The sequence below is a fragment of the Acomys minous genome (genome assembly GCF_964271855.1).
Source record: "Acomys minous genome assembly, chromosome: 5".
In the NCBI taxonomy this organism is placed as follows: Eukaryota; Metazoa; Chordata; class Mammalia; order Rodentia; family Muridae; genus Acomys; species Acomys minous.
The window spans coordinates 57,534,817-57,560,863 of record NC_140494.1 but is presented as its reverse complement, the minus strand read 5'-3'; the positions used below and the strand labels follow the sequence as shown (position 1 = coordinate 57,560,863).

The 26,047-nt window shown below is 46.1% G+C and overlaps 1 long non-coding RNA gene across 2 annotated transcripts; it reads left to right on the top strand.

Moving 5' to 3' along the window:
- The first annotated feature begins 4,709 nt into the window (after positions 1 to 4,709).
- On the top strand, positions 4,710 to 18,570 carry LOC311597765. 2 transcript variants are annotated; one of them, XR_014779343.1, is made up of 3 exons: positions 4,710 to 5,171; positions 6,872 to 7,233; positions 17,708 to 18,570. It is a non-coding gene; the product is annotated as an uncharacterized lncRNA (long non-coding RNA). The 2 variants fall into 2 exon arrangements; XR_014779344.1 differs by lacking the exon at positions 17,708 to 18,570 and adding an exon at positions 12,778 to 13,001 and having other exon boundaries at positions 4,712 to 5,171.
- Positions 18,571 to 26,047: the final 7,477 nt, after the last annotated feature.

The following is a 26,047-nucleotide window of genomic DNA, read 5'->3' as shown; positions in this document are numbered from 1 at the left end:
TTTTTCTGTCACCCACAATACTTTTTATTTATTTTATTTTGGTTTTTTTGAGACAGGCTTTCTCTGTGTAGCCTTGGATGTCCTGGACTCGCTTTGCAGGCCAGGCTGGCCTTGAACTCAGAAATCTGCCTGCCTCTGCCTCCCGAGTGATGGGATTTAAAGGCGTGCGCCACCACAAACGTGACTACTTACATGGAACATGGCCGCAGAATGAAAAAGCAATATGTACATGAGTGACCTTTAAAACCACATACAGAGCTCTGCATGGTGGCGCACGCCTTTAATTCTAGCACTCAGGGAGACAGAGGCAAGTGGATCTCTGTGAGTTCAAGGCCAGCCTGGTCTACAAAGTGAGTTCCAGATCAGCCAGGGCTGTTACACAGAGAAACCTTGTCTTGAAAACAAAAAACAAAAAAACAAAAACAAAAACAAAACAAAGTTGTGGCTGGAGAAGTGAGTAAAAGTTTTTTTTAACTTCAGTAGGCTAATACCCACATACTAAACACAGAAAGCCCCATTCTTAACCTTATGTGGCAAAAGGGACACTGCCATGTGCTAAGGATCTTGAGGGCTAAACTGTAAACACAAGTGTCCCTCGCAGGAGCTCTGGTAGAAGCAAGAGTCTCTCCACATCCTCACCTCTCTCTCAGTGTCCAATGTCTAGGATTCAAAGTCTTCTGGATGCTTCCAGAGGGCCTGTGACACGTCAGCTCTACCCACTGCAGCACACACAGCTTGTCCTCTAGGCTCCGGCTGGCTCCACTCCACTGTTGCTGCTGTTCTTGGTGGCCACCCCATGGCACTGGCCCCTCCAAAACTGCTGGGGTGCCTTGCTGCAACTAGGTTGCATTTTCATCAGTCCTCTCATAGGCTCTCTTCCTGGTGTTAAGCCTCAACTTCTCTGCATGACCTCTTCAGTCCTGGGCCTTCAACTGCCATTGAGGCTGCACCTTTACCAATGAGCTCTCCTGGCCTCTCACAGGAACAAGCCTCAGCCTTCATGCCTTCCAAAACCAGCATGACCTGAGTGACTCCAAACCGCTGAGTCCAGCTGCAAACATGAGGTCCAACCGTGGCCGCCTCTGGAGCACAGCTTCTCTATGCCCTCAGGAAACACTTCCCAGATTTCACCTCAGTGATGCCGGTCTCTTCTTAATTATGGTGAATTTCTTTTTTTTATTAATTTATTCATATTACATCTCAATGATTATCCCTTCCCTTGTATCCTCCCATTCTTCCCTCCCTCCCATTTTCCCCTTACACCCCTCCCCTATGACTGTTCCTGAGGGGGACTTCCTCCCCCTGTATATGCTCATAGGGTATCAAGTCTCCTCTTGGTAGCCTGCTATCCTTCCTCTGAGTGCCACCAGGTCTCCCCATTCAGGGGACGTGGTCAAATATGAGGCACCAGAGTTTGTATGAAAGTCAGACCCCACTCTCCACTCAACTGTGGAGAATGTCCTGTCCATTGGCTAGATCTGGGTAGGGGTTTAAAGTTTACGGCCTGTATTGTCCTTGGCTGGTGACATAGTTTAAGTGGGACCCCTGGGCCCAAATCTGCCTATCATAATTTTCTTCTTGTAGGTTTCTAGGATCCTCTGGATCCTTCAACTATGCCATTCTCCCATGCTTCTCTCATCTAGAATCCCAATAGGATGTCCTCCCCTCGGTCCCAGTTTCCTGGTAAGTGAAGACTTTCATGGGACATGCCCCTTGGGCTAGTATGCAGATATAAGTGAGTATATACCATTTAACTCTTTCTGCTTCTGGGTTAACTCACTCATTATTGATCATTTCTAATTCAATCCATTTGTCCACAAATTTCAGAAATTCCTTGTTTTTAATATCTGAGTAGTATTCCATAGTGTATATGTACCACAGTTTCTTTATCCATTCTTCTACTGAGGGACACTTAGGCTGTTTCCTGTTCTGGCTATTATGAATAAGGCTCCTATGAACATGGTTAAGCAAATTTTCTTGTTGTGTGCTGGAGCATCTTCTGGGTATATTCCAAGGAGTGGAATAGCTGGGTCTTGAGGAAGCCCTATTCCCAGTTTTCTGAGATAGCAATCATGGTGAATTTCTTAGCTCCAGCTGACCAGCACCAATTGTCCCAGCAACACAAAGGTTTTGCTCTAGTAGTGCCGGTGTCTTGTGAATCACAGCTGATTCTTCAGCCCCACCTAGCCAGAACCACAGAATCTTACATCAAAATAGCAAACAGCCCTGACAGAATCTTAAATCCTCTGAAATGCCACAAGCCAAGCCTCCATTTTTTTGCACTGCTTGCAACATTCTCATCTTCCAACACTGAGGTTGACTCGATGAATGGTTCTTCCAGGCCAAAGTTCCCAGTTGTCCCACAAACATGGTTAGGGCTGTCACAGCCATTACTCAAGTTCAAGTTGCCGGTACCAGTTTGTCTTTGTTAGGGTTTTTATTGCTGCAATGAAAACATCATGACCAAAGAGCAAGTTGAGGAGGAAAGAGTTTACTCGGCTTACGCTTCCAGATCATAGTCTATCACTGGAGGAAGTCAGGACAGGAACTCAATTGGGCCTGGAACCTGAAGGCAGGAACAGAGGCAGAGGCCATGGAGGCTTGCTGCTTACTGGCTTGCTCCCCATGGCTTGCTCAGCATGCTTTCTTATAACACCCAGGGATGGCCCTACCCACAATGGGCTGGGCCTCCTTCATTGATCACTGAGAAAATGCCTTACAGTTGGGTCTACTGGAGGCATTTTTTTCAACTGAGGCTCCTTTCTCTCTGATGACCCTAGCTTGTGTTATGTTGACACACAAAACCAGCCAGTACACCCTGTCTCAAAAATAAAACAAAATAACTCCCTCCTTTACTTAATAACCTCAACTTTGCTTTCTTCTGACTTCTAGTTTCATTTCTGCTGTGATTAAAATACCCTGACAAATAGCATCTTAGGGGAAAAGGTGGGTTTTAGTTCACAATTCTGGGGAACAGTCTGTCCTTGTTGGGAAGACAGAGCTGCAGGGGCTTGAGACAGCTGGTCATGTCCCACTCAGTCAAGGCAAAGAGAAATGAATGAGTTTATAAGTGAGCTACCCAAGATCCCAGCTTACTCTGAGAGCTCATGCCCATGCCTTGCAATTAGTGTATATTACCATTATTTTCTTAATAAATCCCACATAAGTGCCTTCACTTAATATTGTCCCTCTCTGGTAGGGAGATAAGACAGCGTATTAACTCTGTAGCTCAGACTGACTTAAAACTCACTATGGCGCCTAGTCTGACCTCAGACTTGTAGCTATCCTCCTGCCTCAGCTTCCCACATGCTGGGACTTGTGGTGTGAGCCACTATACCTGACAAAACCCCAACTCTACAACAACAACAACAACAGAATAGCTGGCAGAACAGATATGCAGTGTGGTTCAGAGGGTTTGACCCCAGCACAACCTAATACAAAAGGATGTTTACTCCAACTAGGCTTCTTTTAGCTGGCATATTGGATGCCTCCCATTTTCTTGTTTCTAAAGTAATGACAAAATAAGTAGCAGTTTCTTTAAATTGGGGGGGGGGGAGGGCATGTCTTACTGCTCTGCTATTCCTGTGATGTTGTCTTCATATTCCCTGCCCAAGATGATGTCACCACTCCAACTGCAAGCCAGCCCACCAGCAGTGAGGAGGCTGGAGCCAGGACCACACCCCAGAAAGCTGCACTTGCGCTCACAGTAGGATCAGCCTGGTCACAGGACCACATCTGCTTCTCAGGGCAGCTGGGAGTCCTTATTGCCATGTGCCCAATTAGAAATTTAACAGAAGAAAATAAAATTAAAGTAAAAGCAAGAGAGAAGCTAGGCCTGGTGGTACACACTTGTAAACCCAGTGCTCAGATAACTGAAGCCGGAGGGTCCTGAGTTCAAGAACAGCCTGGGCTATATAGTGAGACCCTGACTCCAAATAAAAAATAACAGTTAAAAAGCAAGGGACCAAACTGGAGACAGGTGTGCTTCATCAAGGCTAAAATCAGGGCAGCATCTGCTGAGCACAACGGCCTACTAATGGCTCCTGCTGATGAAACTGAATTCATGCCACACCTTCACCTGGTTGGAGACTTATTATTTCATTATTATTATTTTATTATTATTATTATTATTATTATTATTATTATTATTATTATTATTATTATTAATTGGGGGGAGGTAGCAGTAGAGCCTGCAAATATACAAGAAAGGTACAAGCTGGACATGGTGGCCACACCTGTAATCTTAGCACAAAAGAGGCTGAGGTTGGAGAATTTCTGAGAGCTTGAAGCCAGCCTGAGCTACAGTGTGAGACCCTGTATCAAATAATGAAAAGGGGCTGGGCACAGTGGCACACACCAGCAATCCCAGCACTCTGGGGAGGCAGAGGCAGGTGGATCTCTGTGAGTTTGAGGCCAGCCTGGTCTACAAAGCCAGTCCAGGACAGCCAAGGCTAACACAGAGAAACCGTGTCTCAAAATAATAATCATGATGATGATGATGGTGGTGGTGATGATAGTAATGATAAGGGCGGAAGGGAAAGGAGGTCGAAGGGGGTGGGGGACGGGAGGGGGGTGAGGGAAGGGAGGAGGGGGAAGGGAGGAGGGAAAGGGAGGGGATAGGGGAGGGAGGAATTCTTCCCCTTCTGCTCACTTCTGAGCCCCTTCTTGGAACATTAGTGCTCAGGGGACATTGAAACAGCACACTGCCGTAAGAGGAAGCAAAACCCTCTTTACAGTAGACGAGGTAATTCTGGGGGATTCCCAAGGCCTCTGGGCTTATCTCTCCTCTGAGTAATGGCAGAAAGCCCCAGCCCTTGGTGAAGAAGATGGAGTCTGCTTGTGGCTGCTTTAACTCTGCGGTCTATTTTAGAGCCTCCCTCCCATTTGCAGGCTTCTCAGCAGATGAGACGCCATCTTGAACGGCACCCGGCAATTACCAATGCTGTCTGGGGCCCAGAGTGAACGCTGGTTGCCATGGCGCTGCTTTTAATTGTTCCTGCGCTGACACATCTTGTCACACTGTCACATGCTGCTCCCATGCACGGGGACCACATTTATCTCGTCCTGCTGTTTGCCGACTGATGCTTCAGCTCTGCACCAGAAATAGTGCTGTGTCACCCAGTGAGCAAGAGCACGTGGACGCCCCATCCCCTGCCTCGCTCATCTATAAGGTACAAAGGTTGGAAAACTTGGGGAGAAAAAGGGACCTGGATTTCTCCTCACAGTTCTCCAGTGCGTGCCCTTGGGCACAGGCTTTCATCTTTCCGTGCCTTGGATGCCTCATCTGCTCATGGGAAAGACAGCGCAGTGCCTCCATAGTCTCTCTATGATGTACCCACTCTGATCCCACGTGCCCTTTCCCTGCCCCAGAGGCTCAGCTGAGCGCTAACATCAAAGATCAAGTGAGGCAGTTCCTGTAAACCCTTGCACAGCCCCCCCCCCCCGCAGAGTCTTTCTGAAACCCTTCCCCCCCCCCCCCCCCCCAGTACCTCAGGGCTGTAAGAGATTTGTTTTGAGTTAATTCCCTGGCAAGATGCCACTTGCTGTGCAATTCCCCGCTCCGGTGTGCTAAAGGGACTATGTTCCGCTCCGCTTGGGTCGTTATTTGCTTTGAAAATGCTTTCTTCCCACAGTCCCTGGTTAATGCTTTAGCCTCAAAGTTAGCTCTCCACCTGAAGAAAGCAAGTTCTAAATTTAGGGAACGGCCTACGTGGGAAGCTGGCTTGCGGACCTGATTTACAGAGCAGCATCTCACAGGAGTGAGAGCCCGGAAAAGATGCCTCTGATACCTGTGCAGCCGGCATGCAGCTGGGCTCGCTGGCCAGACTACAAATGAGGTCATCTTTCCGTTTCTGCTTGCATTGCCGGACCCCTAGTATTCACACGCTGCCTAGCGGAGCAGGGCTCCCACCTTCAAAGTTTCCTCCTTCCCATCCTATATGAGTTATTTCTGTATAGCTACAAAACAAAACAAATTAAAAAAAAAATTTTTTTAAAGGCCTGGAAACACAGTTGACAAAGATAACAGGGTGTCTTGGTATAAACAGATACCCTAATCTCCCCACCTCCCCTGTGGAGAGGCAATCTAGGGCCTCAATAACAATTTTTTGTTGTTGTTTGGGTTGTTTTTTTGTTTTTTGGGTTTTTTTTGTTTTTTGTTTTTCCAGACAAGGCCTAACACATTTAAGGCTGGCCTGAAATTCACTAGGTAGCCAAGGATGACCTTGAACTCCTATTCTTCTTGCCAGAACATCCTGAGGATCACAGACAGGCAGCAGGCAGCACTGTGCCCTGTTTGTTGTGTGCTATTCTAAGAATGCAATCCCGGGCTTTGTGCATGTGAGACAAGCACTCAGCCATCTTAGTCACATCCTCGGTGTATACCACTTGGTTTTTTGAAACAAGAAGATCTTATGTAGCCCAGGCTAGCCTCAGACACCTGTTCCTTCTGCCTCAGCATCTGGAGGGCTGAGGCTACAGGCTTGGGGCCACTTGGCTGATCATCCTGATAATATTAAAAAATAAAAGCTTGACATTGGTGCAATAGTATTAACTACTAACCTCCATTTCCTCGGGATTCTCCCTCTCTTTCCCACCGTGCTGTGTTCCTACCTCAGGACACAGGCCAACACCCACACTGTGTCATTTGTACTCTCCTTTTCTTCTTGGCTTCTTTCCCTAATTTCTCTTGAGTGTGGCACTCTTAAACAGTGCTTGGTATTTTGGACACTATTCTTTAAGTTGGTCTGATGTTTTCCTCGTGATTAGAGTGAAGTTACAGATTTGGGAAGAGATAGCAACTAAGACTTCCCCCTCCCTCCCTCCCTCCCCCTCCCTCTCCCCTCCTCCTCCCTCTGTATCTTTAACAAAGATACAACTTCAGACCTTGGCTGAGAATTGTCTTGTGATAGTCGTGGGAGGAGGAACGTTGTAATCCTCCCGAGAAAAAAAGAAGACGCTGGAACCTGAGTGGGAAAGAAGGGTACATGCTGTTCCGAAGAGAAGGGGCTGGGCATGACTGTGAGTGCCCTGAAAGCCCGGCTTAGAGACGATGCCCACAGAGCACAGGGAGACCAGTGTCCTGCGAAATCAAGTGAGACACAGTGTCCAGCAAAGTCGTAACGAGCGAAGATTTCGCTGAGATTGCTGAGATGTCACCTTTTTTCCCCACTGGCTGTTCTAGTACCATGAAGCTCTATTGTGGGGCTGTTTTTTTCTCCTCAGTGAGTGAAGGTATGGTCATGTGTGATTAAACAGGAATTTATTCCAAGACCGACAGGGAGCAGATAAAGGATTTTAGCTTCAGACTGGTATTCCTGGCTGAAGAAACAGCATATTAAGGGATATGAACTGAGTGTGGTAGCTCTTTTCTGTCGTGCCAGCCACTCGGGAGGCTGAGGCAGGAAGATTACTTAAGCCCAGAAGTTTGAGATTAGCCTAGGAAACATAATGAGGCCCTGTCTCTAAAAAAGTAATGAAATACAGGAAGAGGCAGAGGGGAGGGAGGAACAGATAGAGGAGAAGGAGACGGGAGGAAAAGGCTCCAAGCAAGCCAGGCTTGGCTGAGGCAGGAGGATTGCCTCAAGTACAAGGCCACTGTCAGGCTATATTTAAAAAAAAAAAAAAACCTGAGGAGAGAGAGAGAGAGAGAAAGAGAGGGAAGGAAGGGAGGGGGAGGGAGAGAGAGAGAGGGAGAGGAAGAGAGAGAAGGAGGAAGGAAGGAAGGAGGAAAGGGGAGGGAGGAGGCATTTGCCAAATTTGAGTGGTGGAATTGCTTAGAGAATAGGACAAATAGAATTGTAAGAACTGAGGTTACAAATGACACAGTCAGGGAGGGGTGGAGCTGGAGATAGGACTTGGCAGTCAGGAGCACTGGCTGCTCATCCAGAGGTTCTGAGTTCAATTCCCAGCAACCACATGTGACTCACAACCATCCATAATGAGATCTGATGCCCTCTTCTGTCTGATGCTCACTTCTGACATGCAGACATACTGTTAGGTCCCAGAGGAAGCCACACAAACCACTTAGACACTGGCCTCAGGTAGATATGCATGGTTTATTGAACACAAGTCCCCAAGACTGACCCTGGTCAGGGACACGGAGTGAATTCAGGAGCCAAACTGTGACAGGCAACACTCTTTAGAGACAGCTTATAAAGGCAGAACTCAGGCAGGGGTGGCACACACCTGTAATCCTAGCACTCTAGAGGCAGAGAGGCAGGCAGATCTCTGAGAGTTCAAGGCCAGCCTGGTCTACAGAGTGAGTTCCAGGGCAGTCAAGGCTACACAGAGAAACCCCTGTCTCAAAAAGCAAAAAAAAAAATTAAAAAATAAAATAAAGGCAGAACCCACAGTTAGCTCATAGGGAGGTGGGGTGGGAGACAGTGGAACAGGGTGGTCACCTTTGGCTCAAGTTATTTTTGTTAAATACACAAAGCAGTTTTAGTTGACCTTTAATTTGATTGGTCCTAAGTAGAGTGTATATAAGGGCCACCTGCACTTATGGTTGGAGTATTTCTAGGACTAGCAAGGCCATAGAGTATACTGAACATAAACATAGTTTTTGGTCAACTTCACCTGGCACAGAAAGCTTTTCCCTCTATCAGCAACAAGCTGAGCTGATGTGGCTGGTAGGCCTGAAATAAAAATGACTATAGTTATGCTACCCAGAAGGAACAGGCCTCAACACATACATGCAAACAGAGTGCTTATATAGATAAATCTTAAAAAAAAGAAAAAACCTGTATATAATATATTAATAAATATACACTATATCTATGTAATATTTATATCATAAATATATGATAAATACATGTATAACATATGGTATGTATATTATATATAATTTTTAAGTGGCAAGGGGTCAGAGAAGGAAGGGCTTCATATTGAACTTATGTGGACCATATTTTCTGTTGTAGGACTTTAGATCTCACAAATGACAGAAAACCCAGCAGTTGACTTTCTTCTCAATCTTTGTCCAAAACCCAAGCATCTTCCAGAATCTTGAAAGATCAAGTCACAGCTTTCAAGAAACCAACAGGCCAGTGAGCACATAGGATACCTTTATCAGCCAGCACAAATTCCTTATCACTAGTTCAAAAGTGTAGCCAGGCAGCAGCAGGCCTGGAATTCCATCAGGCTGGGGCACAATGATTACAAGGAGTTCAAGACTGGCCTGGGCATCACTTGAGACTCTATTTCAAAATAAAAAGCTTAAGGCCAGGTGTGGTGGTACACGCCTTTAAGCCCAGCACTCAGGAGGCAGAGGCAGGTGGATCTCTGTGAGTTGGAGGCCAGCCTGGTCTACAAAGTTAGTCCAGGACAGCTAAGGCTACACAGAGAAACCCTATCTCAAAAAACAATAAATAAATAAATAAATAAATAAATAAATAAATAAAATAAAAAATAAATTAAAAGTGCTTTTAAATATACAGAGAGAATGGGGCTGTAGTACAGCGCTTGCCTTATAAAAGAAGCAAAGAAAATGGCTATGCGTGCTGATAAACTTCATCGACGTTGCCACTGTGTATCTACAGTATAATATATCTGTTTGTACTGTTGAAAGGCATGGCTGTGTGGCCTGACAACCTTTTTCATTATTCTATCAGTGCGGTTACTACCCTCTCTTTCTCCTTAGATCAGTGGTTCTCAACCTGTGGGTTGTGTCCCATTTGAAGTCGAATGACCCTTCCACAGGGGTCACCTCAGACCATAGGAAAACACTAATATTTACATTCCAATTCATAATGGTGGCAAAAGTACAGTTATGAAGTAGCAGTAAAAATAATTGTATGGCTGAGAGTCACCACAACATGAGGAAGTGTACCGAAGGGTCACAGCAGTAGGAAGGTTGACAACCACTGGCCTAGGTCTCCTGCCTCCTCTACCGTTGCTTTGCTACCTCCTGCTCACTAGTTAAAAGTGATTCTGTCTCTACCCTTTTGCCCACCTAATGCTCTTTTCATCTCCCATGAGTACGCATGCGTGCGTGCGTGTGTGCTGCAGACGTGCGTATACAGGAAGAACAGAGCTTAACATTGGAATGCTGGCCTTAATCACATCTCCATCTTATGTGGGGATTTGTTTTTATTTTTAGGGGAGAGGGTTCTGCTTTTTGTTTGTTTTGATTATTGCAGTTGTTTCAGACAGAGTCTCAGAATGTAGCCCTGGCTGGCCTGGAACTTTCTAAGATAGACCAGGTTGGCCTCACACTCACAGATATCCACCTGCCTCTCCCTCTCGGGTGCTGGGGTTAAAGGAGGGGACCACTGTAGCCGGCTTCACCTTATACTTTGAGATGGGGCTCTGAGCTAGTTTGCTGTTCAGTTGCTCTGATAAAAACCATCTGACCAAAAGCAACTCGGGGAGGGAAGGGAAGGGAAGGGAAGGGAAGGGAAGGGAAGGGAAGGGAAGGGAAGGGAGATCTGGCTTGCCCTTCCAGGTCTCAATCCACTATTGAGGGAATTCAAGGGGGGAAACGAGAGGAAAGAACTAAAGCAGAGGGGCTGGAGAGATGGCTCAGTGGTTAAGAGTACTGCCTGCTCTTCCAAAGGACCCGGGTTCAATTCCCAGCACCCACATGGCAGCTTACAACTGTCTGTAACTCCAAGATCTGACACCCTCATACCAACACACATACGTTAAAATTAAATAAAATATTTTTTTTAAAAAAGAACTAAAGCAAAGACCATGGAGGATGCTGCCTACTGGCTTGCCAAGCATGCTTTCCCACAGGACTGTCCACTCGGGGATGGCACTGCTCTCAGCGAACTACCCACCCTCTTCAGTCAATAGTCAAGAAAATACCCCACCCACATGCCCACAGACTAATCTGATGGGACTGTCCTCCAACGGAAACATCCTCAGATCGCTCTGTGCTGTGTCAAGCCCAGCAGATGTGGCTCTTTTTTTTTCTTTCTTTCTTCTTCTTCTTCTTCTTCTTCTTCTTCTTCTTCTTCTTCTTCTTCTTCTTCTTCTTCTTCTTCTCAGAGTCTCGAACACGGGATGTCCTCAAACTCACCATGTGAGTCAGAATAACATTAACTTCTGCTTTTCCTGCCTCCACCTCAGGTGTTGGAGTTACAGGCACGAGCCAGCTTCCCAGTACCATCCGGGACTAGGAACTGAACCTAGAGCTTTCCTGGATGCTAGGCAGGTGCTCTACCAACTGAGCTGCATCCTCATCCCCAAGAACAAAACCCTGCATCTTCTCCCCCAACACAATCTGCTCCTCCTTTCCTGCACCTTCACTCACTTACTGGAACAACCAGGCATCACAGCCCCCAAACCAGAAAGTTTAGAGTCATCCATCGTTAAAGAAGAACTTTTTTTTTTTTTGCTTCCCACGTCTAATCTGCTGTCAAAATTTAATCCATCTTAAAATGCATTTTCTCTTCGTCTGCCAGAAATACTTTACATCTCCATCACATTTTACGTGATGGGGGTAAAATGGGGGGTGGGATGGGGGGGCGGGGTAGAGGGTAGGAAAAAGAAGAACCCACAAAGTAGCAAAGAGCGACCGCACATGTATCATGAAGTTCACCTTTTAATATGTACACAGCAGGGCACTGGAGAGACGGCTCATCGATTAAAAGGCCTGGCTGTTCTTCCAGAGGGACCCAGGTTTGATTCCCGGCACCCACATGGCAGCTCACAGCCATCTGTAACTCCAGTCCCAGGGGATCTGACATGTCCCTTTTGGCCTCTGCACGCACGTGACGCACAGGCATACATTCAGACAGACAGACAAAGCACATAAAATAAAAATAACTGCAATCTCCAAAACCTTTTGAAATGCACATCAGTGGGCTGTAGCACATCCATACACACTTGTATGATCATCTCCTCTCTAAACATATTCTTCATCACCAAAAGAAACCCTGACCCTGTTAGTAATCAGTCGTTCCTGACTCTCCGCCGTCCCCTCCTTCCCCCACCTCTGAAAACCACTAGTCTACTTCCCCCTCCCGTGATATTTTAATCCTGGGAATTTAATACAAGCGAAACCTGACAATCCATAACAGGCTGAGTTTTCCTCCTTCTGGCTCTCCCCCACCCCCCCCCACCCCACCCCCGCACACACACCCCCCCCCTCCCCCCCCCCCGCAGTGACAGGACCCTCTGTGTAGTACTGAGCTGGTGAGGGAGTTCGCACCTGGCTTCTTTCCTTTCACCTAATGTTTTCCGGATTTGTCCTCACTGTAGCGTGGAGTAGGGCTTTAGAGCTGTTTGGATACATTGTATTTGTTTACTGGTCCTGGGACAGAGCAGACTGCATCCGTGTGTCAGCTATTCTGAACAGTGCTGCCAGGAACATTCATGTTGTGAGCCTTTGTTTGGACATATGTTTTCAGTTCTGCTATATACCTCGTATAGTTCCCCGTTCAGTGATGATGTTGAATGATCTTGGGGGTACTTAGTAGCTAGTTGTGTAGTTTCTCTAGGGAAACTGTACTCAGCTTTTTGCTTTAGTTTTCTTTTGAGACAGAGCCTTGTGGAGGCTTCACCCATACACATGCTAAGGACTACAGGTCTGTGCCACCAAGGTCAGCCAGCCAGTGGAAGTATGCCGATTGCTGTGGCTTTTGATTCCAGCTCTAGCCAGTGAGCCTGTTTTATATATAGAACTCTACTTTTCAACTGATGGCCATTAGAGCCACACCTGCCTCTCTAGGAATCTGCTACTTATCTTAAAACCGGTTTGTTCTTGTTTTTTTGTTTTTTTAACTTCCTGAAAGGTATATGTCTCTTTCCCTTTACCCACACTCCAATTCACAGTTACAGGAGCGAATGGTGCCTGTATTTCAGGAGGTTCTAGAGCACACCAGTGTGCACCATGGAGGTCCTTGATCCGTGTATTTGGTGTCCTTCCCAACTCAGGCCTGTGAACTGAAGAAGCCGGGACCACCACGGTGCCTCAGATCAAGTCTCTGTTCACCCAAGCTGAAGCTTTGGCCGTCATTGGTTGGTCACACTGCGGAGGGTGTATCTGCTTAGTTTTTCTTCTACAGCCAGTATGCATGTGGATATGCCAGAAGAACTCTTGTTCAAGTGACCACAATTTCCCTATTTTTTGGTCTCAGATTCCTTTGATGCTCTTTAGATTTATTGTCAGTGGGCTTCTGTGTGTGTGTGTGTGTGTGTGTGTGTGTGTGTGTGTGTGTGTGTGTAGGGAACTTGCTGATACCATGTTAAAAATTAACATCGGATGACTTTACAAATATTTCCTAATTCCTTTTAAAAGGAATTGAAAGGGCTGTGACCTCTTATATGTTAAGATAATGCCTTTGGGGGGGGGGGTTGAGACAGGGTCTCTCTGTGTAGCCTTGGCTGCCCTGGACTCGCTTTGTAGACCAGGCTGGCCTCGAACTCACAGCGCTCCACCTGCCTCTGCCTCCCAAGTGCTGGGATTAAAGGTGTGCGCCACCATGCCTGGCCTAAAAATACTTTTCGAAACAAAACATAGAAGAACGACATTGTTTCCGATCTTAGTGAATCTTTCTTACATCTGTCTCACCCTGAGAAATACAGATTCTCTGTCAGCTCTTCACTGGATCTGCTGCAGTCATTGTTTTGTTTAAGTTAGGTGAAGAAAATTCAACTTCTCACAGATATCCAATTGAAAAAGGGAAACAGGAGCTGGAAAGGTGGCTCAGAGGTTAAGAGCACTGTCTAATCTTCCGAAGGTCCTGAGTTCAATTCCCAGCAAACACATGGTAGCTCACAACTATCCACAATGAAATCTCATGCCTTCCTCTGGCCTGCAGGCACACATGCGGGCAGAATATTGTACAAATAATAAGTAAATAAGTAAATATTAAAAGAGAGAGGGAAACTTATTAAAGGGTGTTTTTAAACAGAGCTGGCTATTCTGTGCCACTACACTAAAACTAGGTAAGAATTTGTTTCTTAAAGTTCTGTTTAAAAAAATATATTCATGTACTTTTTAAAAGATTTATTTATTTATTACATACATAGTGTTCTGCCTGCATGTATGCCTGCAAACCAGGAGAGGGCACCATTATAGATGGTTGTGAGCCACGATATGGTGCTGGGAATTGAACTCAGGACCTCTGGAAGAGCAGACAGTGCTCTTAGCAACTGAGCTATCTCTCCAGCCCACTCACTCATTTTTAAAAAGATTTTATTTTTAGTTTTAATTGTGTGTTTATATGTGTACCTCTGGGTGTGTCCACGTGCATGAGTGTAGTACCTACAAAGGCCGGAGGACAGCATAGGACCCCTTGGAGCTGGATTTGCAGGCAGTTGTATGCTGCCCTACATGGATGCTGGGAGCTAAACCTGGATTTTCTGCAAAAGCGGTACATGCTCTTATTCAGTGAGCCAACTCTTTGGCCTGAAGTCAAGCATTTTAATAAGTATTTTTGTTACATTAAAATCCATTGTACTTTGTTCTTTGTTTTATCTATTTGTTTATTTTATTATTTAAGACCCTGTGTTTACCTCCTCAGTTCCTGTATCTCTCTGTTCTGCATCCTAATGTAAACCTTTCATTTTCATACAGTATATATCCTTTTCTTTCCCCATCCCTCCCTAAACCCTTTTTTTCCCTCTGTCATGGACCTCTGTATAAATGACATCTACAGTTCCTCACACCCACATCTATGCTCCTTCTTGAGGCAGAAAATCTCAGATTATATTGCAAATTTTTTATAGAATATATTTTTGTCTCTCCCTCTCTGGACTCCTCCCAACTTCATGTTCTTTTTTTTTTCTCTCTCTCTCAAAAAAAATCAAAACAAAACACCAAAAAGACAAAAAAAAAAACCCAAAAACAAAAAAACAACAACAACAAAAAACAAGACAGCAATAAAACCACGCCTAATGTCACACTGCTACACCTACAGATCAGTGCCACACTCAACCCTCATCAGAGACGCTTCTTCTTGCCATGGATAGTAATTAACACAGAGAACAGTCCTGGACAGGTCAGAGAGTGAGTGATTTGGAGCACTCAGCCCAATGGGATGTCATTATCAAACCTTTCCCCTCAAGGCGCAAAGATCTATGCAGGAGAGGGGGCAGAAAGATGGGGTAAAAAGCTAGAAGTGGTAGACGGCCCCAAGGAAGCAGAGCCTTGCAGATGTACATATGAACTTACAGAGACTGGGAGAGCATACACAAGACTTGTGCAAGTTTAAGGCGGAGGAATCCCAGCACAGAGCAGGGGAAATGGGCACAAAGTTCCACCCAAAGCAAGAAGCCAGGTCCAAAGTCTTTAAAGGCTAAAGTATTCAAAGATTTTTTTTCTCCTTCATTTTTTTTTTTATTTGAAGTAGGGGATAAAACAGGGAGCCCTAGAACCTACCCTAGCCTCACCCTCTATTGTGATCGAGTCTGCTCTTGAACCCCCTGATCCTCCTGCCTCAGCTTCCTCAGCACTGGGACCACAAGTGCATGTCACCAAGTTTAGCCGGGATATTCAATTTTCTGTTCATCTAATGGATTGCCCTTATTTCGCTTTCCAGTGTAAGAGAATCTGATTCCTCCCAACCTTTTTCACATCTTGGCTCAGTTGAACCACACTGTCACGGGGTCAGCATACCAAACTCTAACACATACCGAGAGACATCAAACTACCATGCCAGTGGGCTGTTGCCTGCGCCGTTTCCTCTAGCTGAGTCATCCTTCAGGTCAGATAAGGCCCAGAGTAGATGGGTCTATGAGCACCAGGCAGGTGATACCCTCCCCTCAGCCATCAGCTCTGCACCAAATGTCGCCTCCTCCAAAAACTTTTCCTTGAATTCACCACTGGGGAGATTAATAGTTTTCTCATTCTCTGTTTCAAGAGTTATTTATAAATGAAGTAAACGATTAGTATTTATAAATTCAACCCTCCTTGTTTAGCCAACTTAAAATTACTTTACAGACACGTGTACAAAGTGCCGTCATTTGTCATCTGACCAAAACCAAAGTGGGAACTGTTCTTTGAAGAGTTAGGAAAACGGAATGACCCATTGGGAGCCTCTCATTGTTGCATCCACACAGGCTCAAATGAAGCACCTTCTGACCAGGTTGGGAATTCTGTCAACTTTAACAACAATAGTATTTATTTCAGGCACAGGACGCTTAGCTCAGTGGTAGATTGTTTGCCTCGTGTGTGAGAGGCCGTGGACTGGTTCCCCAGAATGAGGATGGGGTGAGGAGGTGTCCTCTTGTGATGATAGTGATATTATATAACAAAAGAACTTGGAGCGAGCCTGTGTGTGGTCCTAACTCAGTTCCATCCCCAACAATTAAGACTGGGGGGGTGGGGGTAAAGCTGAAACAATGAATCTAAAGACGTTGGCTTTTAAGGCTTGCTTAGCTCCTCAACAGTGTCAGGGAATTGAGTCAGTACCATGAGCCGACTCTGTCAGAAACAGATGTGCATATTGGTGTCCTTCCATCATGTCAGAATTTACTAAATAACAATACATTCACATGCTACACGGATTTCTTGGCAGCATTTGCCAAGTATTCCCAACTTTCTTGATAGCTGGCTGAGGCAAACACATGTTCTTTTAGTCCAACTTTAACGTTAATATTAACTTTTGGATCATTCATTATACATCATGCAATAACATATGGATATTTATCAATCAACTATATAGGTAGGTAGGGGTGTGCACATGCATATATATGTGCGTGTATGCGAGTGTGTGTGTGTCTGTCTGTCTGTCTGTGTGTCTGTGTGTCCTTAAAGAACTTCCATCAGGTAGGAAAGGGGGCTACAACAGAAGAGTTCATCTAGAGCAGTGGTTCTCAACCAACTTGTGGGTCACAACACCTTTGGGGCTCAAACAACCTTTTCACAGGGGTCACATATCAGACATCTTGCATATCAGATATTTGCACTACGATTCATAACAGTACCAAAAATTGTGCCGGGCGTGGTGGCACATGCCTTTAATCCAAGCACTCGGGAGGCAGAGGCAGGCGGATCGCTGTGAGTTCGAGGCCAGCCTGGACTACAAAGTGAGTCCAGGAAAGCCAAGGCTACACAGAGAAACACTGTCTCGAAAAACCAAAAAAAAAAAAAAAAAAAAAAACCAGTACCAAAAATTACAGTTACAAAGTAGCAACGAAAATAAGTTCACATGGGGGGGGGTCACCCCATCATGGGGAACTGTATTACAGGGTTGCAGCATTAGGAAGGTTGAGGACCACTGCTCTAGGGCCTGCGAGGCAGGAGTCAGGGAGGGGTAAGAAGTCCATGCTAGGAGTCAGATAACTAACCTCACTCGGTCTGCTGTAGAGTCCGAGTGGAAAGGATCTCAAAGAGACTTACTAAAGCAACCCGCCAGGCTATGGAAGCTTTAGAAGGCAAAGGCAAGCTGGGGTTCAGAGGAGCAAACAGACAGATATAGGCAGGCAAACAGACAGACAGACAGCAATTTGAGTAGGCCGCATCAACAATGGGGACTGCAGCACGCTAAGCCTTTGTGACAGTTGGGAGTTCTCTGCCTGATGTGCACACCCAGTGGCCCGATGCCAGGGACTAAAATGCCATCGACGTGTAAAATGTCCTCGTCTCCATTGTATCCAGGTGGGGGAGCTTGGTCCTTTCCTCAGCCTCATGTGTCCAGTAAGTTATTGAGGCTCGTTTCCTAGGCGTGATTTCAGCATACCCATGTACTCCTTTAGTCCCAGCTTAGCTTGATAAACTCACAGAGAGGCATCCTTTCTGTTTTCTCCATCATGCCAGGCAGATAGCGTTGTTTCTATGCCAACCAAGGGCAGAGTCAGCATCTGCATTTGTACCCAACGGAGTCAAGCGCTGCTTGTAAAATGGAGCCTCTCCCGGCAAGCTCATTTTGGAAAGCTTTATACAAGTTTTTTATGGAAGTACGATTTTACACAATGTGGAATAATTCGGGTCAAGGCGAAGTCTCATCTCAACAGTCAGGCTTTCTGTGCCTTGGCGAGTCCACACAGGCAGGTAATGTGCCAAAAGGCCAGATCTAAGCAGCACCTCCTCACCTAACCTCCACTCCAGAGCGGATCAAAAGCAGCTCCTCTCAACCTGGCATTTTACCAAGGTGGGAAAAGTCTTCCTAAAGTGCTCCAGCGCCTCTCTCTTCCTTTTCATCATGTGGAACCTGGCCATGTTCTTTTACTAACCCATCCAGCATCCCTCTGAGTCTCAGGGGAAGGGGTTCCCAGACTTCTCTGGGGACACCAAAAGCCCAGAGGTACATCATAGAACCTTTATCTATCCTTCCATCTACTTTTTTTTCAAGATAGGGTCTCTTTGTGTTAGCCTTGGCTGTCCTGGACTCCCTCTATAGCCCAGGCTGACCTTGAACTCACAGCGATCCACCTGCCTCTGCCTCCCGGGTGCTGGCACTAAAAGCTTGAGCCACCACGCCTGGCTCCATCTACTTCAAAATAACTTAAAATTCCTAATACAATGTAAATGGTTATTATATTATATTGTTAAGGGAATAATGTTATGAGTTATTTTTATAAAACTGTGTTTGTTTCTCTTAGTTTATTTCTTAACCCAGCTATCACACAAATAATTGAGACACTTTTATATTTGTTTCAAAAGCTTTACAGCACAATTTTGACCAGTTTAACCCTCTATGTTATCCTGACTCTGTCTTGGCCAAAATCTCTAAGTTACGTGCTTTTTAGTTCTTTCTTTCTTTGCTCCAGCTGAATCTTCTTCATCTCTCCTGCACCTCTGCCTGTGGCTGAATCCCCTCCTTTCTCTCCTAACTCCTCCTCCCCTACCTGGCAGGATGTCCAACCATATTATCTCCCCTGTTCAGTGACTGGCTGTAAGCTGCTTTATTGGGGGACAATTGGGGAGCAGAGCTTATACAGCATTGAGATAGGAGATTCTTAGAACAAGGCTTGCAACCAGATATGGGGGGGGAGAGAGATACAGAAATCAGCATTTGAATTATACAATAACCTTATGCTAGCAGAATAATGACAAGAAAAAAAATATGTACATGTTCAGTACGGGTGCCATTTTTATAGGCCAATTCATTTTAAGCTATAGTTGGTCAAATCCATGAATGATCATGAAATGGTCAGGCATAGGAATAACTTAGCAACCTAGAACACCACCTGGCTTGGGCAGTAAAAATACCCTTTAACCAAAAGTGTGCCTAGCAACCCATTGGCAACCTGAATCAAGCCTCTATGTCTGCTTTAAAGGAAAAAGTAAGCCACTCCCCTTAGCAACCTCCTGAGAATGCCCCATACCTATTCAAATATGGATATATCAGGGACTGGAAGACAGCAGGGCAGTTCAGCCAGGACTGGTGTTGGGTGCACAAGCAGTTGAGGAATGGACTTCTAGGCAGACTTCCTTATTTACCAACTCATGCCTGTACATCACTGGACACACATATGATTAAAACCAGATGTTTCATGGAAAGGGGCGTGTGCATGAAGCAAAGACTTGCGTAATTTAAGCCTGTCAGTCAAAGCAAGGAACCACCATGCATATGCCTGTTAGCAGCAAAACTCCACTTCCTCCTCCCAGACCCTAGAAAGAAAGATCCTAGGAGATAATCTGGGAATCTTGAGTATTTTATCCACTTGTTTATTTGTTTCTTTGTTTGTCGTGGGGGAAGGGTATCAGTTCCCTTCTTCCACTGTGTGGGTTCTGGGGATTCAACTCAGGTTGTCAGGGTTAGCCATGAGTGCCTTCACCTACTGAGGCGGAGACGTCTTGCTGACATTTTAATAAAGAAAAATGTGTGTGTGTTCATATGTGTGTGAGAGAGAGAGAGAGAGGGAGGGAGAGAGAGAGAGAGCATGTCAGTGCACATGTGCTATAACACGTATGGAGGTCCGTGGATATCATTTGAGGGTCAGTTCTTACCTTCTACAGTGGGGTCCAGGGTTCAAACCCATGTCGTCAGGCCTATGCAGCAAGTGTGCTTACCCACTGAGCCATGTCCCTGGCTCCTCTGGAGACTCATCTCAAGGAGCCCTCTGCCCTCTTTGACAGTGGATTTGATCTGTACTAACGCTTTGCTTTTTCTTTGCTACTTTGCCATCTACGAGATCATCTTCAATTCTTCGATTTTGATGTCAAGGATCTGTCACTGCTTGCGCATGCCCCAGTAACAAGCCCACAGGCCATACGAGACTGGCTGTACTAGGGCGGCTTGCAGGACAACCATGCTTCACAGAGCACCCTGGGGCCACCAGGGGCCGCATAGCTTCGGAACTTACTAGAAATGAAAACTCCCAGGCCTCACCTAGAGTTACTGAATCAAAACCTCTAGGATGGGAGCAATAATGCTGGGTTTCAGCCAGTCCAGGATTTCAAACCCCTGACTTAAAATCACAGTGCATCTTGATCTTACCTGGGCATCCATCCAGCCTCCTGGGATGAATGGCAAAGGAAGAAGGGAATGCTGTTGGCGGACAGCGTTCTTTCATCACTGCATCCCAACGCCTGTACCATACTTGCATTATTTATCCTTTGGCTGTCTTGTCTACTCCTAACCCAGCAACGTGCTTCCTAAGGGTGTGGGGTTTTTTCCATTGTTGTTTTTTGGTTTTTGGGGGGGTTTGTTGTTGTTGTTGTTTTGTTTTGTTTTGTTGCCTTTCATTCCAGTTTCCATTCCTAGCACCACCGAAGCAATCAATCATCCCTTGCTGACCAGAGGATAAATATTAAAGCGGCCTCGTCTTTCTAATTGTCCATTCCCTTAACAGCTGCTTCCTGCTGCTTTCCGTTCAAGGAACATTTTCACAGCGGCTCCTGCGAAGGAGCCAAGAGCTGTCTCTTCCAGGGCGTCTGAGAACAATTATCCCTTCGCATACAGGAACAAGCAGAGGCCCTGGCTTCTTGAATGCGGTCTGAACCTCTACGTGCGTTCAGTTTTGTTCAGGGTGTCCTCAGAGAACACTGCTGCACAATGGCGTAGAACTGAACACGGTGATTATTATTTAAGCGCGGCTCTCGCTGCCAGCGCCTGGCTGGAGCTCTCTCAGAGGCAGCTGTGTACTGGGAATCAAACAAGATCTGGAAACAAGTCTCTGGGCTGCCTGCTGGGGCAATGGCAGCTAGCAGCAGCCCCTAGCTGTTCGGTCCTGCCCAGGGGCCTGGGAAAACGTCTTGAGTTTTCTAAAGCCACCTTTATCAGGTAGGGGACTCTGCATAGTAAGCAATAGAAGCATATTGCAGAGTGGTTAAAAACAAAATTCGGGGGAGGGGAGGCGCAGGGGATGGCAGAGAGGTTTCCAGCACAGAAAGCTACGATGCCATGCATGGGGTATTGCTGAGTGGAGGCGACCCCTGTCCTCAGGAACTTCTCTTCCTTACTCAGTGGGGTCTTTTCTTTGGCTTGGCTCTCAGGCAAGATTTCACAAACCAAGCCAGAGGATTTGCCAGATGCCTGGTACCCACACTAAGAAGTAAACCTTTTCTTCCACCACAGTGTGAGAGGACTCCCCCAAGCATGTAAGTCACAGGAACCTTCCAGTGTAAACAGTTGCTTCTTTTGGCATGTATGCCCAAGTTGGAGGAGGGGCATTTAGGTCTGCTGGGGACTGGAGCCCCTCTCACCACAGTCACATGGACAGAGAGTAAGCAAACTTGTCCCTCCCCACACACCACAGTGCTATTATTGGGGAGAGGGGGGCAGGGAGAGCTGTGTGGTCTGCCTATGAGAAAAATCCAGATACCTCAGCCTGTGTGCCATGTTTTGCACCCTTGAGTAACACTTCATTTTGTTTTTCAAAGATACTCACATACTGCAGAGCCAGATATCATGTTCCAAAACAAGGAAGAGAAGTAATGTGTCTCTGCAGGCGGAAAGTGCAGATTCTCACCCACTGGCTGAAAGCAGGTCTGGGTTCCAGAGGGTTGGGAGAGCAACACCGGTTGTGTGGTGTGTGTGTATGTGTGTGTGTGTGTGTGTGTGTGTGTGTGTGTGTGTGTGTGTGTCTGTGTGTGCGCGCATGTGTGTGTTTGTGTGTGTGTATGTACATGTGTGTAATTTAGTCTCCACCAGCATCTGCCTCAACAATCAGGTCCATAGCATCACCTCTGTCCTGGTCCCCCAATCTCCCACCTCCAACCCCCACCATTTCTTGGCCTGTTTTACTGTCTTTTGTAATCTTCACCTAAACGTCTGAGCTATTTTATTTGTGGCAGGAAACGATCACACACACACACACCCTTCTTCCCAGGGTTGAATTCAAAGTGGATTCAAATAACACAGTGGGGCAGACAAGGTTCTTAGTGAACTGTCCTGGTGACTTTTTAAGCTGAGAAAAAGTCAGACATTTGGATCCCTACTTCTGCCAGGCCCCCAGGGCAATCCTTCCCTTTCCAGCACTTTCCTGGCTCAAAGCCCTGGGTCCATCCAGGAAAATCTTGGATGAAACGGCAAGTATGACGGTTCAGGCTGAGGGAGAGGCTGAGTGTGCAGAGAAGGAAAACGTGCTGCAACAGGGTTGAGGAATAAATGCAGGGAGGGCAGAAGATGGAGGCCGGCGTTCCCTGTGGTCTTCAGGGAGCTCCCTTCACCACCTTCAAGTCAATAACTAACAAAGCTGTATGGAAGGAGATGGAGTCTTTGCATCAACATCAAGAGTCCATCCTTTCCCCTACTTAGCTTTTACTGCAAGCATGAGAACTAACAAAATAAGATTAGAAGGTAGTTAAGAAAGGAAGCCAGGGGGCTGGAGAGATGGCTCAGAGGTTAAGAGCACTGCCTGTTCTTCCAAAGGTCCTGAGTTCAATTCCCAGCAACCACATGGTGGCTCACAACCATCTATAATGAGATCCTGTGCCCTCTTCTGGCGTTCAGGCATACACAGAGGCAGAACATTGAATACATAATAAAAAAATTTAAAAAAAAAAAAAAGAAAGAAAGAAAGGAAGCCAGGCGTAGTAGGACACGCCTTTAATCCCAGCACTCGGGAGGCAGAAGCAGACAGATCTCTATGAGTTCAAGGCCAGCCTGGTCTACAAAATGAGTCCAGGATAGCCAGGGCTACACGGAGAAACTCCATCTCGGGGGTGGGGGTGGGGGGTGGGGAGGGGAAAAAAAAAGAAAAGGAAAGGGAAGAAGGAAGAGAGGCCTGGGATAACGCTTGGGGTGGTAGGGTGGGGGTTGGGAACAGTGTACAGTGCTTGCCTAACATTGAGAACCAAACAGTTACAACTCCTAGTAAGGCAAATATTTGGTGGAGGAGGGGTGGGCGGTGGAGGAGTTGGGGGAGTAAAGAGAAAGCAAGGAGGAAGAAGAAGCAATCTGTCGTAAACCATTCAAAGCTGAGCTCCTGCACACAAAGTTGGAAAACCTGGAAGGAACACCTTAAACCAGAGAAGAAAATGCCCCAGGTTTCTAACGCCCCCAGGGCCCTCTAAGGAAGGTCTTCTGGAATTGGTGTCTGCTCTTCATCCAAAAGCCATTTGCAAGCTGGACCAGACAGCTACTTCCTTTCCAGCATGGGGTAAGCCAGGGCGATTGCAGAGACGTTTATTTTTAAAGGCATTAGACTAGTGGATTGTAAATCTGCATAAAAGAATCTTTTGCTGATTTCAAGATCCCTATTGTGTTTATTTCTCAAGCAAATAGATGTTGTCCCTTCTGTTGAACTTGTAACTCTGCATGGAATGTAATCACATCCATTGAAAGGAACACACTGTAAGAAAAGGCTGTTTCTCCGTGTCTGTCTCTCTGTGTGTCTGTCTCTGTCTCACTCTGCCTCTCTCTTGCCCACTTGCTTTGTGCGTTTGGGTTTGAGAGGACGGATCATTTAAGCAACTCAGGGTGGTTTGAGCTTAGGATCTTCCTGCTTCTGCCACCCAAGTGCTGGGATTGAAAGCTGACATCTCTAGTGCTGAGGGCTGTTTTGTTTTGTTTTGTTTTGTTTTGTTTTGTTTTGGGGAGAGAGAGAGATGTGCACTTCACTTAGAAGATGTAGAGGTCAGAGAACAACCTCTAAGAATTAGCTGGCTCCTTCTACCATGTGATACCTGGGGGTCAAACTGAGGCCAGCCAACAGGCTTAGCGGCAAGTGCCACTGTTGAACCACTGTCCAAGTCAAGGTTTCCATTGCTGCGGTAAAAATCCATCACCAAAAGCAACATGGGGAGGGAGGAGTACAGCTCCCAAGTCATACCCCATCACTGTGGAACACAGGCAGGAACTGAAGCGAAGCCACACAGGAGTGCTGCTTACTGGCTTGCTCCTTGTGCCTTGCTCAGCCTGCTTTCTTATGCAACTCAGGACCACCAGTGCATGGTTGACACGGTGTGCAATGAGCTGGGCCCTTCCATGTCAATCATTAATCAAGAAAAGACCCTACCAACTGGCCAATAAGCCAATCTTCATGGAGCCATTTTCTTAATTAAGATTCTCTCTTCCTGAGTTGGAGAAGTTATAAGAGCCAGAGGACCAAGGAGTTGCCGTGAGATTGTGTCTCCTAGTAACGTCAGAAGCTACGCTCATAATCTCACCGACCTGACGGTCTAAAGAGCCAAATAAGGATGAGTTCAATAGACATCAGGGGGAGCAACAGGGGAAACCCTTGATAGACCCTACACAAAGCACTGCTAAGGAATGCTGAGGGCAGGAGAAATACACGTCCTCACAGAAGAGCACACCAATTAGTTATCTAATACCAAGCGGTCAGCCCTAAACACATACATCCGAGTAACGCTGTACAAACTGAGCAGGTTATGTTTAGGAGTGTGTGTGTGTGTGTGTGTGTGTGTGTGTCTGTCTGTCTGTCTGTCCGTCTGTCTGTCTGTCTAGCAAGAATTCATTAGGGTTTATTTTTTGGTTTTTTGTTTGTTTGTTTGTTTGTTTTTGCTGTTTTTTGTTTTTTGGTTTTTTCGAGACAGGGTTTCTCTGTGTAGCCTTGGCCATCCTGGACTCACTTTGTAGACCAGGCTGGCCTCGAACTCACAGCGATCAAGAATTCATTTTTTTTAAAGGCCATGAATTCAAAATAGAACAGGGGGTACCCCTTTTAAATATGGGGGAGGAAGGTTGGAGCAGGGGAAAGGAAGGGAAAACTAATGTAATTATATTATAATCTCAAAAGATAAAAATAATTTTAAAAGGAAAGGTTCCCTCTACCCAAGTATGTCTAGGTTGGTGTCGCATTCACAATAACCAACTGGCACAGTGATCTCACCGGCCCTCTCTCTGTGCCTCCTCTTATGAGATGTTTATTCTCTTTCTATAAAACTCAAAGTCTGATTTAATTTTCTTCCTCCCTCCCTCACTGCTGCTTACCACTTTCTCTGTCTTCCGTGTTGCAATTGTTAGTGGCAGACTGGAACCCTCCATTAAGTCAGCTTTTTTTTGGGGGGGGGGGGACAGGGTTTCTCTGTGTAGCCTTGGCTGTCCTGGACTCACTTTGTAGACCAGGCTGGCCTCAAACTCACAAGCGATCTGCCTGCCTCTGCCTCCCAAGTGCTAGGATTATAGGCATGCACCACCACACCCAGCTCAGCTTTCTGTTATTATAACAAATGCCTGGGGAAAATCAGCTTATAGAGAGGGAATAAAGGGTTTATTCTGGTTTACAGTTTGGGGAGCATCAGTTTATGATCAGTTGGCCCTATTGCTTTCAGTTCTGTACCAAAACACCATATCACAGTAGGAGAATGAACTCAGCACAGTTGGACTCAGAGCCACCTGATAGCCAGGGTGAGGAGGAAAAGAAAGAGGCAAAGACTATGGTACCAAAGTCCATTTGACGAAATACTCACAAAGACCTAAGCATCTGCCCAAAGGACCTACCTCTCAAAGTTTCTGCCACCTTCCAATGCTGCCAAGCTAAAGGACCTCTGGGGACATTCCAGATATAGATGATAGTTCTAGCTAAGTACCCAGGGACTTGTTAAAGTCTATTTGTGACATAAGGCATTTCTGGGGGAACCAGGAAACCAACCTTGGACTAGGAAACAAGCGGGATAGAATCTTCTAACGATTACCTGGCTATTGGTGCTGCACACCACTCAGGCATGGCTCACGGGCTTTGTAAGCCGCACTGAAGACATCTTAGATTTATTTATTACAACTTCCAGCAGATGGTGTCTTGTTCT